This window comes from Callionymus lyra, chromosome 9 (assembly GCF_982586985.1).
Source record: "Callionymus lyra chromosome 9, fCalLyr1.hap1.1, whole genome shotgun sequence".
NCBI lineage: Eukaryota > Metazoa > Chordata > Actinopteri > Syngnathiformes > Callionymidae > Callionymus > Callionymus lyra.
The window spans coordinates 6,240,740-6,256,375 of record NC_141826.1 but is presented as its reverse complement, the minus strand read 5'-3'; the positions used below and the strand labels follow the sequence as shown (position 1 = coordinate 6,256,375).

Sequence of the window (15,636 nt, the reverse complement as noted above, 5' to 3'; positions counted from 1 at the left end):
GTTTTTAATCATATTCCTTTTTGGTGCTGTTCTGGGTGCTGCTGCTCTCCTGCAGAAGATCCTGGAGGTGGATATAAATCTGCCGGTGGTGAAGGTCGAGCAGATGACCCGCCGCTCCTGATTCCATTTCTGGCGTCAGTCTCACAAGCTTAGTTTGAACGTCAGTCTGAACAGCTAGTAGATGCTTTTCAAGGTTCGTATCATCTTTCACTTCCATCCCTTTGAACTGTTGATCCACAAATGTGTCAATGACTTTTATTTCCTCCTTAGGATCTTCATCATCTGATAGTAGAAATCCTTGTCCTGCGACGACAACTTCCGCCACTGTATAAACAGGAAAACAGGTCGTCAAACAAGAGCTTTTGGGACTTGTACAAATCTGGCTGTGTTTTAGACACTCACCATGTGCCCCAGGATGGTGTTGGTCTCTGCACTGTCTTTAGGCTTCATCGTGTTTTTCACTTTCTCCCTGTTCTCCCTCATGAACACCATGAAGGCGTTCAGGGTCTCTTGACGTAGGGTGGTTTTTTGCCACAACCGCATCAGATCATTGAAAACATTAGATCAATTTTATGAGTGAAGGTTGCATTTTTGGAAAAGTAAAAAAAGCGAGAGAACTAACTGGGAAGTGCAGGCCGGAGGAAGAGAAGGAGCGAAGCCGGAGGTCGGCTGGACGTTCTGGTTGTTGCTGGAATGAGATAGAAAAATGATATTTAGAATCAGAATTAATATTAAAAAATGTACAAAAAGGAGACAAAGCTTGTGTGACACTTACAAAAAGGCGAGAGGGTTCATGGTTGGCACTGCTGGAACATTCTGGAGACACAAACACAAAGAAGGTCATGAACAGCTACTACATCAACAGTTGACAGTTGATCAGCCACTGACCTGCTGTTGGAAAACAACGTGTTGTTCGTACGTGTTTCCATGTAAGAAGGGATGAGCCATCATCGGTGGAAGCTGCACCCAGAACCCCGGGGGGGCGCCAACGTCGATCCATCTCCCTCCTGTCTGGACCGGATGGTTCTGCCCGACAGTGTTCTCCGACAGCACCGGTCTATACGACACGGCACTGTCGGGGCTCCACATTGTAGCGGGTTGATGTCGTACGTTGTCGTGTCGACAAGTCCGGAGGTCGAGTCTTTTCGTGGCTCCAGGGCCTCGACTTCATCGAGGAGTTTCATCAACTCCTCAAAGTCAATTTGAGGAGCAGAGTTGGAATCTGACGGAAGATCCCCGAACATTTCCTGGAGCGTTGAGAGGACAGTGTCCAACTCTTCGCTGGGATCGGTCCACGCCGGAGAGAAACGGCTCGGATTCGGAACAACGAAGTCCATCGTGGAAAGCATCTGTGAAATAGTTAGAAAATGTCATTTATAATTCTTTAATAAATACTCTGAGCAGAAACGTGTCTTTACCTTCTTCAGACGTCTGGAGATACAAGGTGTAAAATATTCTGTTGAACCTGAGATGAAGACAGAAAAAGGAAATTAAAAATATTGCCAGTGGCTCATAAATTAAAGTGTAAGGTGCTAATTTGACAAGGTTTATATTTAACACTTAATGAATGAACAGTTGAGAGCAGCTAGAAATGCAGTATATGTTGTCAGGTGCATTATTATGGGCTGTTTATGATCCAATCCACTGATAAAAATCTAAATATTACATGGATTAACACAAAAAACAATGGATAAATATTTATTATTACAGTTCAGATGTCATTTTGAAAATATATTAAGCTAATAATTCAATCACATGACTTGTTTAATGTTGTTTTTTTATTTTAAAGTAATCAACTTGAATTCATTTTGACACACATACAGTCTTTATAATTTATTTCAACCTAATACTGGGGAAATTGACCATTTATAGTAAATAAACACATACAGTGGATCTTTATTGATAAATAAGTACAAATAAGTTTCAGATCAAATATTTTTTAACCAAAATTAAAACATAAACCTTAACTGTTGAAACAACACTTTCTAGGCAACATGTATTATTGTGATGTTACTATGATCTATCTATGGTAATAAACTGTACAATTATTTTCCTACTTGTACAAATAAATACATTTATATTTATAATATCTCTTGCTGTTTTAATAAACATGTCAAAGTAATTAAGTTAATGCGTAATTCAAACGACTCATATACATTTAAATTACATTAAAAGTATATATACCATATATATATGGTATATATATACCATCTCTAGCCTCAAATCTGCAGGTGGCGTAGTTTAAAGTAACTTACTACTTCAACCAGGTGTCACCTCTCAGTGTCTACTCTCTGTGTCATCTCTCCCTGAAGCCCATCAACTTCCATCTCTCTGCCTCTGCACTACCACTTAGTCTGAAGCAACATGAAAATATTACTGTTTTTAAATATACAAATATGTACATAGTTCACATTTTTTATGGTCTTCAGTTTTCCCATGGAATTATAATAACAGCGAAAGCTGCTCTGTTTACAAAGTTATCCCATCCTTCCTTGTGACAAAAAAGTCACCTGATCAAAATGCATTCTGTAAGAAACTGACTGAAGTTTTTTCTTTTTTCCTCATATTCCTCATCAAATGACTGATGCAAAAAAAAGAAGGAAAACATTGGGACATCATTCATTGATAGTCAACTCACCTCCGCTTTTGCTCATCAACTTTCATCTCTCCCAGTAACTGTTGTTCCGCTTTGTCTAGACAAACAAACCATGTCTTTTAATCACTAAAAAAACTGTTATTATAATTCCATGGGAAAACTGAAGACCATAAAAAATTTGAACTATGTACATATTTGTACGTTAATAAACAGTAATGTTTTCATGTTGCTTCAGACTAAGTGGAGCGGAGTGCAGAGGCAGAGAGATGGAAGTTGATGGGCTTCAGAGAGAGATGTCACAGAGAGTAGACACTGAGAGGTGACACCTGGTTGACGTAGTAAGTTACTTTAAACTACCCCACCTGCAGATTTGAGGCTAGAGATGGCAACACCGAGCAGCAAGCTGTGTGTGTCCGTTATTTAGCTAAAGGGAGTGTGAAGGAGGCCTTTATTGTGTCGACGTGATATAAAATGCATCAGACCTTCGGTAAGTATCACCTTTTCCAATTGAGTCCATCTTAGTTCTGCTTTAGGCACTTTTTTGCTAAAAAATCCCACAACTGATCCAACGTCACTCAACACACATGTCAATAAAAACTACTTTTAATGTGATTTTGAATGTATATGAATCGTTTGAATTACGCAATAACTTTATTACTTTGACATGTTAACTAAAACAGCAAGAAATATTATAAATATAAATGTATTTATTTGTACAAGTAGGAAAATAATTGTACAGTCTATTACCCCAGATCATTGTTAGTAACATTCCAATAATACACGTTGCCTAGAAAGTGTTGTTTCAACAGTTAAGGTTTATGTTTTAATTTTGGTTAAAAAATATTTGATCTGAAACTTATTTGTACTTATTTATCAATAAAGATCCACTGTATGTGTTTATTTACTGTAAATGGTCAATTTCCCCAGTATTAGGTTGAAATAAACTATAAAGACTGTAAGTGTGTCAAAATTAATTCAAGTTGATTACTTTAAAATAAAAAAACAACATTAAACAAGTCATGTGATTGAATTATTAGCCTAATATATTTTCAAAATGACGTGAACTGTAATAATAAATATTTATCCATTGTTTTTTGTGTTAATCCACATAATATTTAGATTTTTATCAGTGGATTGGATCATAAACAGCCCATAATAATGCACCTGACAACATATACTGCATTTCTAGCTGCTCTCAACTGTTTGTTCATTAAGTGTTAAATATAAACCTTGTCAAATTAGCACCTTACACTTTAATTTATGAGCCATTGGCAATATATTTTAAATTTCTTTTTCTGTCTTCATCTCAGGTTCAACAGAGTATTTTACACCTTGTATCTCCAGACGTCTGAAGAAGGTAAAGACACGTTTCTGCTCAGAGTATTTATTAAAGAATTATAAATGACATTTTCAAACTATTACACGGATGATTTCCACGATGGACTTCGTTGTTCCGAATCCGAGCAGTTTCTCTCCGGCGTGGACCCTCAACGCTCCAGGAAATATTCGGGGATCTTCCGTCAGATTCCAACTCTGCTCCTCAAATTGACTTTGAGGAGTTGATGAAACTCCTCGATGAAGTCGAGGCCCTGGAGCCACCGGTGCTGTCGGAGAACACTGTCGGGCAGAACTATCCGGTCCAGACAGGAGGGAGATGGATCGACGGTGGCGCCCCCCCCCCCCCCCCCCCCGGGGTTCTGGGTGCAGCTTCCACCGATGATGATTCATCCCTTCATACATGGAAACACGTACGAACAACACGTTGTTTTCCAACAGCAGGACAGTGGCTGATCAACTGTCAACTGTTGATGTAGTAGCTGTTCATGACCTTCTTCGTGTTTGTGTCTCCAGAATGTTCCAGCAGTGCCAACCATGAACCCTCTCGCCTTTTTGTAAGTGTCACACAAGTTTTGTCTCCTTTTTGTACATTTTTTAATATTAATTCTGATTCTAAATATCATTTTTCTATCTCATTCCAGCAACAACCCACACTTAACTCATAACATAGATCTAATGGCAATGATCTGATGTTCCACCAGATGCTGTGGGGCCAGAAAACCCTATGTCAAGAGACCACCGAACGCCTTCATGGTGTTCATGAGGGAGAACAGGGAGAAAGTGAAAAACACGATGAAGCCTGAAGATGCAGAGGCCAACACCCTCCTGGGGCACATGGTGAGTGTCTAAAACACAGCCAGATTTGTACAAGTCCGAAAAGCTCTTGTTTGACGACCTGTTTTCCTGTTTATACAGTGGCGGAAGTTGTCGTCGCAGGACAAGGATTTCTACTATCAGATGATGAAGATCCTAAGGAGGAAATTAAAGTCATTGACACATTTGTGGATCAACAGTTCAAAGGGATGGAAGTGAAAGATGATACGAACCTTGAAAAGCATCTACTAGCTGTTCAGACTGACGTTCAAACTAAGCTTGTGAGACTGACGCCAGAAATGGAATCAGGAGCGGCGGGTCATCTGCTCGACCTTCACCACCGGCAGATTTATATCCACCTCCAGGATCTTCTGCAGGAGAGCAGCAGCACCCAGAACAGCACCAAAAAAGGAATATGATTAAAAACAAGATTCAATTTTCAGGTTTCATGGTAAATGGATAATTAAGTAAATACAAAACAGAAAATAGACATTTCTTCTCAACAAAAACAACTTTTACCTCATGTTTAGTTATTCTTATTTTATGAAAAAAAACATTTGGATCTTCAATCGGTTCTAATTTGTTGTGTTCCTGTTTGGTTTCTCTACTTAAAATTGAAAATGAAGTAATTTTACATTTTTAATCTATGTTTGCTGCCGCCAAATGATGTAAAAATGTGTAATAGATACATAAAAACTTTTTACCGAATACGATCTTTCCTCACATGTTCTTTTCGAGCTTCTCAATGATTATTAATAATAATGATCTTTATGGACATAACACGTTTCAGACTGAGAGTAGCGACATTATTCTTTAAATAATAGTAAAAAACAAACATTATTTAACAATAAGAAACAGCACCAAAAACATTAATATAATAAAAAACAAGATTTAATTAAGTAAATTGGGTTTAGACTTTGGCGTCACACCGAGGTACTGCCCCCTGCTGGACACCATTTGAAAAACAAAACGGAAAACTACTCCTAAATAAGTTGTTTTCGAGTAATAATGCAAAATTCAATTACAATCGCTGTTTATTAACTAACCTTTATCTACTAGGTTCTGGTAGTGAGTGATACATGGGCGAAAAAATAGGTGAAATAAGGCGGCATTAGCTTAGCTACATGCTAACGTCATGCTACAGAGGTTGGATTAAATAAACGAATAAGCTTCGAAAATAATAAGCCAAATTGATAGATTTATTAAACCATATCGACGATAGTGAGATGTTTATTTCCCCGTGTAGCGACACAAGGATCTCAACAGGATAAAAAGGTTGTCGTGGTCAACGTTGACAAGTGTAACGGCTAGTTTTAGTGTTAGCCGCGTGACAAGTACAACCTTGAATCAAAAACTTCGAAGAGAAGGTAACAAACAAATCTTTTAAGAAATGAAACAAATAAACAACAAAAAACGGTCACTCACGGAACATCGAGTCCTCACCGATGTACGAAAACATGACGGCGATGACACCTGCAAGTGGACGAACGCTCGCTTCTGATTGGCTGACACCTGAACCTGCGTCAATGATGACGTACACGAGGCCTTTAATGCGTCTTTATCGAAGCGATATAAAATGTAATTTCCACCTGGATTTACCGTATTTCGCATCGGACCTTCGGTAAGTATCACCTTTTCCAATTGAGTCCATCTTAGTTCTGCTTTAGCCACATTTTTGCTAACAATCCCACAACTGATCCAACGTCACTCAACACACACGTCAATAAAAAATACTTTTAATGTAATTTAAATGTAAATGACTCGTTTGAATTAGGCAGTAACTTAATTACTTTGACATGTTAATTAAAACAGCAAGAGATATTATAAATATAAATGTATTTATTTGTACAAGTAGTACAATTATTGTACAGTTTATTACCACAGATCATTGTTAGTAACATCACAATAATACACGTTTCCTAGAAAGTGTTGTTTCAACAGTTAAGGTTTATGTTTTAATTTTGGTTTAAACATATTTTATCTGATCAATAATCTGTTGTACAGATGATTTCAACAATGGACCTCGTCACTATCGATCTGAGCAGCTTCTCGTCTTCGAGACTTCGAGTGGACTGATCCCAGCACGGAGTCGGACACAGTCCACTCCACGTTCCTGTCCATGATCGGGGACCTTCCGTCTGCTCCTGATTTGGACTCTGCTGCTCAAGACGATCTGCTCTTGCTCAAACTCATTGAAGAGGTTGATGTCGAGCAGTTAGAGAAAGACTTGACCTCAGAGTTCAAGATGACGACGGCCCCTGAAACCCACCCCTTCCAATGTGGAGCCACGACGGTTCCATCGTTTGGACGAGTGCTGTCAGAGAACACACTAAGGCACTACCATCAAGTCCCAGCTGGGTTGACTTGGGTCAACAGTGGAGTCCCCCCAGGGTTCTGGGTTCAGCCGCGACCAGCTGTGGAAGTCATGAGCCCGCTCGTCTTTTTGTTAGTGTCACACATGTTCATATCCAACTCCACGTCTTAAATATCGTCTTGAAATTAACTTTCCTTTTCATTCTAGCAACAATCAGAACATCCAGAAGACCTCCAGCCGCGCTCCTTCTCCGCCTCAGGCCTGCTCTTCCACGTTAGTCCTCACGTTTGATTCATCTAAATGCACACTTAACTCATAACATAGATCTAATGGCAATGATATGATGTTCCACCAGATGCTGTGGGGCCAGACCGTACGTCAAGAGACCAGCGAACGCCTTCATGGTTTTCATGAGGGAGAACAGGCAGATGGTAAAAAACACCATGAAGCCGAAAGATAGTGCCGAGACCAACACCATCCTGGGGCACATGGTGAGTGTCTAGAACACAGCCAGATTTGAACAAGTCCGAAAAGCTCTTGTTTGACGACCTGTTTTCCCTGTTTCTACAGTGGCGGAAGTTGTCGTCTCCAGACAAGGATTTATACTATGGGATGGCAAAGGATGAGAGAAGAATCCACGCCGAGAAACACCCAGACTGGTCGGCGGGCAATAATTATGTAAATAACTTTATTTTCTCTCTTTCTCTTTTGGTAAGTGTTTTGTTAATCTTTTTGTTTCTCTGTGTGCAGGGAAGGAAACACAAGAGGGAGAGAAAGAAGAAGAATCTTATCATCTAAAGCCGCCGTTTTAACTGCTGTACATATGTTGAGTGTAAATAAATTATTTTTAATCAAAAAGTCTTTTTGAATGCAGCAGATGATGTTGTCTACATCAGGGCTCGACAACCTTTATTGTGTAAAGAGCCATTTACGGGTCGTGTCCCGCCAAAATAAAACTCTGTTTGACGGATAAACTGAATCCTAAAAAGCTAATAGTCCTATAAAGTATATTTTACAAAAACAGGAAAACTTATTAAACTTATTAAATTTGAAGGAACACTTGCAGGATATGAGAAATTGTCCCTTTCTCTTGTCCCTTGATTTTAAAAATGAAACGCAAGACAATCCGTTCTCTTTTCTAAAAAAAAAAAAAGTCCACCCTTTATTCCAAACATTTTTAATTTAGAAAAAACATAAGTATTTTCAAATATTTACAATGTACAAGTTGCCTTGTAAACAATACACAACATTTGCAAATATTATATTAAGAAATATACACTTTTATTTTCAAATATCATCCCTTAAAAATATTGTGGCCACATGAGCAAGAACATAAATTAATTACAATTTCAAGGGATTAATCTGCAGTATTTATTGGAATTTGGAATGATAATTTTAAAGAAGAAAACATGAGTAGGGGACACTTTGATTTCTCTTAACGTATCGTTCAGAATACTTTTCACCGTCTGTCGGTCCTCCCTGGAGATGTTTGTCTTGAGTTTCAGTAGAGCGGACACGCGTTTTTCACTGGAAAGAAATGGACACGATTCGATAAATGACAGGTTATTCTAAAATGGCATCGATCTTTTGGTCTGGACTTTATACTCGTCCTGATAAAGTTTGTATTTTGGTACCTGAGGTGGGGATACGAGGAGGCCAGTGTGACGACTTGCATCTGTATGGCCGGAACATCCTGGAGGCTCAACACTCCCGCAATCATGTCCAGGTATTACTTCAGCCAGTTTTCTTTGGAACCCTGCACACACATGTTTTAATAAGCTTTTAATTATCTCTTTGAAAAGTTAAATTAAATGTTTTTTTTATATTGAAAAGTTGAATTTATTTTAATTGAAAAATCTTTTTCAATAATTAGTATATTTAAAGGTAAGTAAGTAAGTAAGTGTTATTTGTAAAGCGCTTTTCGAGGCTAGACCATGAATAGCTCTTAAAGTAAGAACCAGAAATTTCAAATTGATCTTGAAAGAAACTGGCAGCCATTGAAGAGTTTTAAGGATTGGAGAAATGTGAGTTCTTCTACTAGAGTGGGTCAGAATTCTTACAAAAATGTATTGCATGAAACCAAACACACCCTGTTTCATTTTACAATATCGGTTTTCATGGCATCAATCATAATGTCATCAGCAAAGGGACAATGAAATCCCGCGAGATTCTGGCGATAACTGAGGACGAGAGGATACACTCAACATATAAAGGTCATTTATATTATAGTTCAATTGGTAGCCTTTTAAATAACTATAAATATAATGAATGTTTATGTTTTGTTTAGGCTACGATTAAAAATAAAAAAAGAAATCAGAAAATGTATTTTTGAATTATTGGAATTAAAATATCAAACTCTACAGTAAAAAAACAATTAATTAATTTTGAAAGTATTCAAAAAATTGTAACCACAAAATCAACCTTTCGATATATACACATTATTGAATTCAATTATTTAAAAGAAACAATTAAATGCTTAAACAACAACATTTCAATAAAAACAAGTTTAAGGTTAAATTCAACATATTCTAATGTCACTGAACTACGTCCATAGTTTCACCACAGTTTCTCACCTGATCACTGAACCAACGTTGTAAAGTGTCGGCGTCGCTCGTCACTCTGTCGAAGGCCTGCTGCTGCTGAGCCCGACTCCTCAGCTTCACGTCTCCCTTCAGCAGCCGTCTGACGTATTCCACCGTCACCTCCTGGTGCAGCTGTCCGATCAACTCCTGAAGACACGGATCATGAGTCTTAGCTCGTGAAAACCTTTTTTTTTTTAGCTCTTTTTTATTACCTGGTGAGAAGATTCAGGGGATGATCATCTTGTCGAACGTTGACGAGTGCAGCCAATCGTGGGTTCCAAGCTTTCTGTGGTTTGGCTGGGGCGACACAAGTGATGGATTTTTATTTTGATCACCTGTACGTCTGTTATTGACACTCACCTTGAGCGCCTGGTGGACCGGGCTCAGTAGGAACTGGTGCGCCGATTGTTTCATGTCGGCCAGGACGCTCATGCATCTCTCTCGAACGTCGTCCAGGATCATGGAGCTCTTCTTCAAAATAAAATCCCTGCAGACACATGACAGTTGAGTCACATGACCACCTCGCGGTCACACCCTGAAGTCGGAGGCTCCACCTGAATTGTTGAATCCATCCGAGGTTGGCTTTGATGAACGGTTTTCTGCTCCACTTGTTTTGCTTCATGACGTCCTCCTGGAAGTCCTTGAAACTAAAACATTAATTCATTTGAATCTTTTTTCTTTTGACGTGAGAGACGTTACCTGCACAGCGAGTCGCTCAGTTCAAGTTATACACTGGACCTTCTCTCTATCACCCACGACCATTCCCGCTGAGGTCAGCATTCCGTTGATGAGCTGAAGTGTGAAAATGAAGTCATGGTTTGAAACGTTACCGCTACTAGATTTAGCCAAAAGAATCCTTTTTTTTCAAATACCTGAATGATGTCATAGGACATGGTGAAGCTTCCGTCCTTCTTTGTCGGCTCGCTTTTCCACGATTCCCTCGCTTCCGCCAGGACTTGACTGATGAACGTCGTCATCTCTGCCTGATCAAACCAAAAAAAGCTTGATACGTTATCAATCACGAGTTATGATTAAATCCTACAATCTTAGGTGTATAAATAGAAAAGTGTTAAAGATCAACCGAGACATCTTATCTATAAAAACATTTGTTCCAAAGGTTGTTAAAGTCATAATACGTAAGTTTGAAAAAAAAAATGTTGGCTCCCCCTGTGTCAGAAAAATATAACTGCAATGCTGTCAAATCAGTCAACCATGCCTGTTCAAAATGACAACAATCGAACAGAAAATACATTTGAAAAAAAAAGGTTTTAAGAAAGAACTGTTTTTTAAATACTTTTTTAATTTGTAGGTATTTTAACTGTGTATTGTTTTGTTGTTTAAGCGCTTTGTGACCCTGGTTTATGGAATAGGGAAATTCCGATTTTTTAATTATTGGAATCAAAACATCAAACTCTATATGTAAAAAAAACAATTCATTAACTGTGAAAGTATTTTTAAAAATGTATTAAATAATTCAATAACTTTGTGTAGTTTTGTCTCTCAGGACAAACCTGATGATGAATGAATAATGAATGGAAATTACTTTTGTCTTGCCCATCAAAGTTGTCTTCAATGAAACGATTCACTAGTTACTAAATTAAGTCATATTGTAAGGGGTGGAGTCAATTTATACAACTTATATTTATAATAAACAAATGGTAAATTACATGTTTTTTCTTGTCTTGACCACATTTTTAAAAAACTAAATTCACTTTATATTATCAAATTTTACAACCTGAAACAAAATAACAATGCTTGGAAAATGTTTGTTTTTTTATCTTATTCTTCAATAATGTTTTACAAGCTTATATTACTGTGTAGTTAATGTGTAAATATACCTGTTGTTTGCTCAGGTACTGCTCCTGCAGCGACGCCACCATGTGGTCAGGCAGCAGACTTCCTAGAGCTTCAAAGTTGATCTCTGGCGCCAAAAGAGGGTTCTTAAACAGTCTTATAGAATAAGAAGATTATATTGATAAATATAAAATCACTTTAATTTCCAGTTAAAAACAAAGAAGGAAGTTCAAGGTAGGAATAGCATTGGTGGGGAGTTGGACGGGCAACTTACCCAGGATAATAGTCAGTGACCCATTGCAGCAGGAACTTGCAGTCCTCATCCCCCAGCCCGAACTCTGCAATCTCCTCCAAGCCTTTGCTCATTTACTGGTGGTACAGCTCGGCATAGAACTGACAGATGTCCATCTCCGGAGGGTAGCAGCTCTTGACCACCTTCACGACCGTCAGCAGGTCCTCCTTCATCTGCAGGCCCATGCTGTGGATCTTCGCCTGGAGGCAGTTCTGCTTCACCGGACTGCTGAGACCGACGGGTTCTCCATTCGCTCCTCCACCAGGCTGGTGAGCACTTGGTCGTGTTGTTGCCTCCATTTGCTCTGCCTCCAGGATGGCGCCGACCCGGCCATTTGATCCACCAGTTGGTCCTGCTCCTCCTGCAGCTGGACTGCTTTCACGGCGGACACTAACACGGCCGCTTCTTGTTCCCCCTTCAGAGACTCTTGGTCTATATGGTCTGGATCACGAGAGTCTCCAGGATTTTCTGGTCCGAAACAAGCTTGAGGACTTTTTTGTCTTCCTCTGATTGACCAAACAGAAGCTTCTCTTTGTCCACCAGCTGAAGAGCTGCCTCGTAAAAGTGAGATTGCTCCAGGTCTTGGTCAAAAGAGACGACTGGAAGAGAAACAAATAAGTGGTTAGATATTGAGCGTTCCTTCTGACCTTTGCTGACTGGCCATATTTTGGGGAACCTCCAACCTCCGGCTGGGCTTCCCTCTGGGATCGGTGGCACGTGTGACGCCGCTGACCTTGACCGGAGCCTCATTCAAGCCGTTTGCTCTGCAGGAAAACCATAATACAGCGTTTAAATGACAAAAGGGTTTTTTCCATTCATACATGATTTTTTCTTACACTTCTGAATATTTTAAGATGCTGAACAATCATTTTTAAGAACAAAAAAACCCATTATTTGCCATTTTTTAACCTCATCTAGAGCCTGATATTTAATTATTGGCACTAAACTGACAAACATTATCAACTTCAACTTCTATCCTCAGCCAGATTTTATGTTAAAATACATTTACATTTACACAGAAATTCAAAACACATTGTTAACGCAAACATCCTACTCACCAGATTTGTTCGTTTTGAGAGGATTCTCTTCCAAGCAGCCTTTGGCTGATGTGAGCTCCTGGAAGTTACAGTCGGGGAAATAACTCTCTGGTCCTCTGAGCGTTGGAGGATTTCTGAGGCTACAGGCTCCTCCCACTTTCCTCCCACCCCTTGCGTGCACACACCCACGCACTCATCGTACTTTCACCTTCACTTTTGTCTCGTTGTTTGCACAAGCATGCTTCTAGTTTTCATGCGGCACCTTCATTCCAGGGCAGCAACATTTGGATGACTTTGCCAGGTGTTATTGTGAATAAAGGTCACAATTTAAATCCAAGTCAAAGTTTCAGGTCAAACAAAAATTCAATTAATTAATTTCATGCAAGGTCAATAAAAAAACTTTTTTTTCAAGATATCTTTGCATTTATTTTCCTTATTATTTTTGATTTATCTTCGTTTTAGCTTCATGTCATTTTATTACTTCATTTTCATTCAAATTTCGTTTTTTATATTGAGGGGCATTTTTATCCGTCTGAGACTCGGTTTAGATCCTCTACCCTCAAAGAAGTTAACCTTGACTTGACTTTTCACTTTGATTTAAAAAATAAATCAAAAGATCTTCATAGTCGTTTCTCCTTTCAACCTTTTAGAAAATGAAAATAAAACGAGACAAAACTGAAAAGATGTTCCACAGTGTAGTCGGTTTCAAAATAACTTTTAAAAAGTGAACAAATATGCAGTGGTGGAGGTTGTTCACCTTGACCCTGAGACAACACAAGGGATACCACAAACACATTTGATTTAGGGCCTTCGGGGTCACCTTGACCCCCAGACAACACTAGTTCAAATTCCCGTTCTGGAGACTCTAATTATCTCCATGAACAAAATAAAAATCAAATCATAGCTTTTTATCCATTATATTGTAAATCTAAATAAACAAGGATCAAAAATGAATGATTTGAAAATCATACCTTCAGGGTAATATTATAATCATAGTTATTATATTCAAAAGTTAATACATCTAAAATGCACTTTTTATTTTTATTTGACCGAAAAAGAGAAAATATTGTGTATGAAAATATATATTTATTGACTAGTTTCAGTGCTGGAGAAGCTAATAATATGTAGCGGGTCCCAGCAGGGCCTTCGCTGACAGATATGATAATCCTGGAATTACAATGGACATGAACGACACCGGACCACAAGTGCTCATGAACCAAGTCTCTTGGATTATCTTTATTCACATATTTTCATTAAACTGCAATCGTGACTCTTCCTTTGTTCTTTTTCTTTTGCATTAGCAATGGTTTAAAAACCACTTTCAAAGTACATTTACATAAATGTCAATTTTACAATTTTCCTTTGAAAACAAACCATGTCTTTTAATCACTAATCATTTTCTTGTTATCAATCATTCCTTCACTTCCAACATACACCCTTCATTCTTTCATCAAGAATAATAATCGTACATTATGTACAGTAGATGCCATAAGTGAACACTTAATAAAACAAAATGAATCTCTTTTGCAGTTTAACTCGCCAAAACGGTATAACATATTTATTTCTGCGCGTGCTTTCAACCAGGGCGGCTCCTATAACTGGTCTGAACTTGCAGTCATGCTAGCATGCTACATATACTCCACACAATACTTTTCACACTTCATAGCACACAAATGCACAATTCAGACTCACACACCACACACACACGACTATTTTAACATATTAAATATTACCGCACAAAAGTCAAGGAGTCAAAAGAAAAATACACACAGAAGCATTTAACTACGGCCACGGACGCCATTTTAGTAATCGCCACGATCATGAACCGCAGCACTTTCTATGTTCACACACATAACTGTCATATCAAAAATCCTTATAAACAGTTTAAAGTAAGAGGAATTAAAGAAAGAGTTCTTAACCAACCTGGAATTACAATGGACATGAACGACACCGGACCACAAGTGCTCATGAACCAAGTCTCTTGGGTTTCACTTGTGCGAAGTATTGCCATGAATACCGTCGCCCGCAAGTGCTGCCACCTTGTGTCCGTTTTCTGCATGGCATTGCACATTTATCTTTATTACACCCTCTTAGTGGGACTAAACAACAAACCAAAAAGTGACAGAAAACATTATATAATAATATCTAAACAAAACACTTTTGTGAGTATCACAAATACATTTAAAATCTCACCAAGGATGAAAACTAGATTTGTTAAAATGAATGATGAATATATTTAAATATAATCTTTATGTCAACAATTTAAATAATAAATATCTATATCAATTTAAAAGAGCCAATACTATGATAAAAAGTGGGTTTGTATCCAGACATTTATACTCAACAGTGTCAAAGGTCGAGCCTGGGAGCAGGAAGTTGATGCAGATTTGACAGACAGTCATTGTTGAGAGAGAGAGGCAGGCGATGAGAATCACTGCGTGAGGAAGGTAACGTTAGCCGACAACAACTTGTTAAATATATCATTTGGATTTTGATTTGAGTGGAACTCCTGTATAACTCCTAGATGGATATCAGAAAGTCCGCAGCAGGGATAAAGCAATGAGGAATGAGAGGTAAGTGAAGTCCTAGCTAGCTAGACAACATAAGTGTGTCTTAAGTTAATGCTAAGTTAGCTTTAACGTCATTCCTTCTATCAATATGTGAATAAAGATAATCCAAGAGACTTGGTTCATGAGCACTTGTGGTCCGGTGTCGTTCATGTCCATTGTAAGTAAGTAAGTAAGTAAGTAAGTAAGTAATTCTTATTTGTATAGCGCTTTTCCAGACCAGGGTCACAAAGCGCTTAAACAATCAAAACAATATTCAATAAAGTATATATTTTAAAGATCAAGATAAAACTGATAACACAA

General features: G+C 38.3%; 1 pseudogene; it reads right to left on the bottom strand.

Annotated features, from left to right (window-relative positions):
* Positions 1–5,052: 5,052 nt before the first annotated feature.
* On the bottom strand, positions 5,053–13,725 carry LOC148071576 (exocyst complex component 3-like; annotated as a pseudogene).
* Between the last annotated feature and the right edge of the window lie 1,911 nt (positions 13,726–15,636).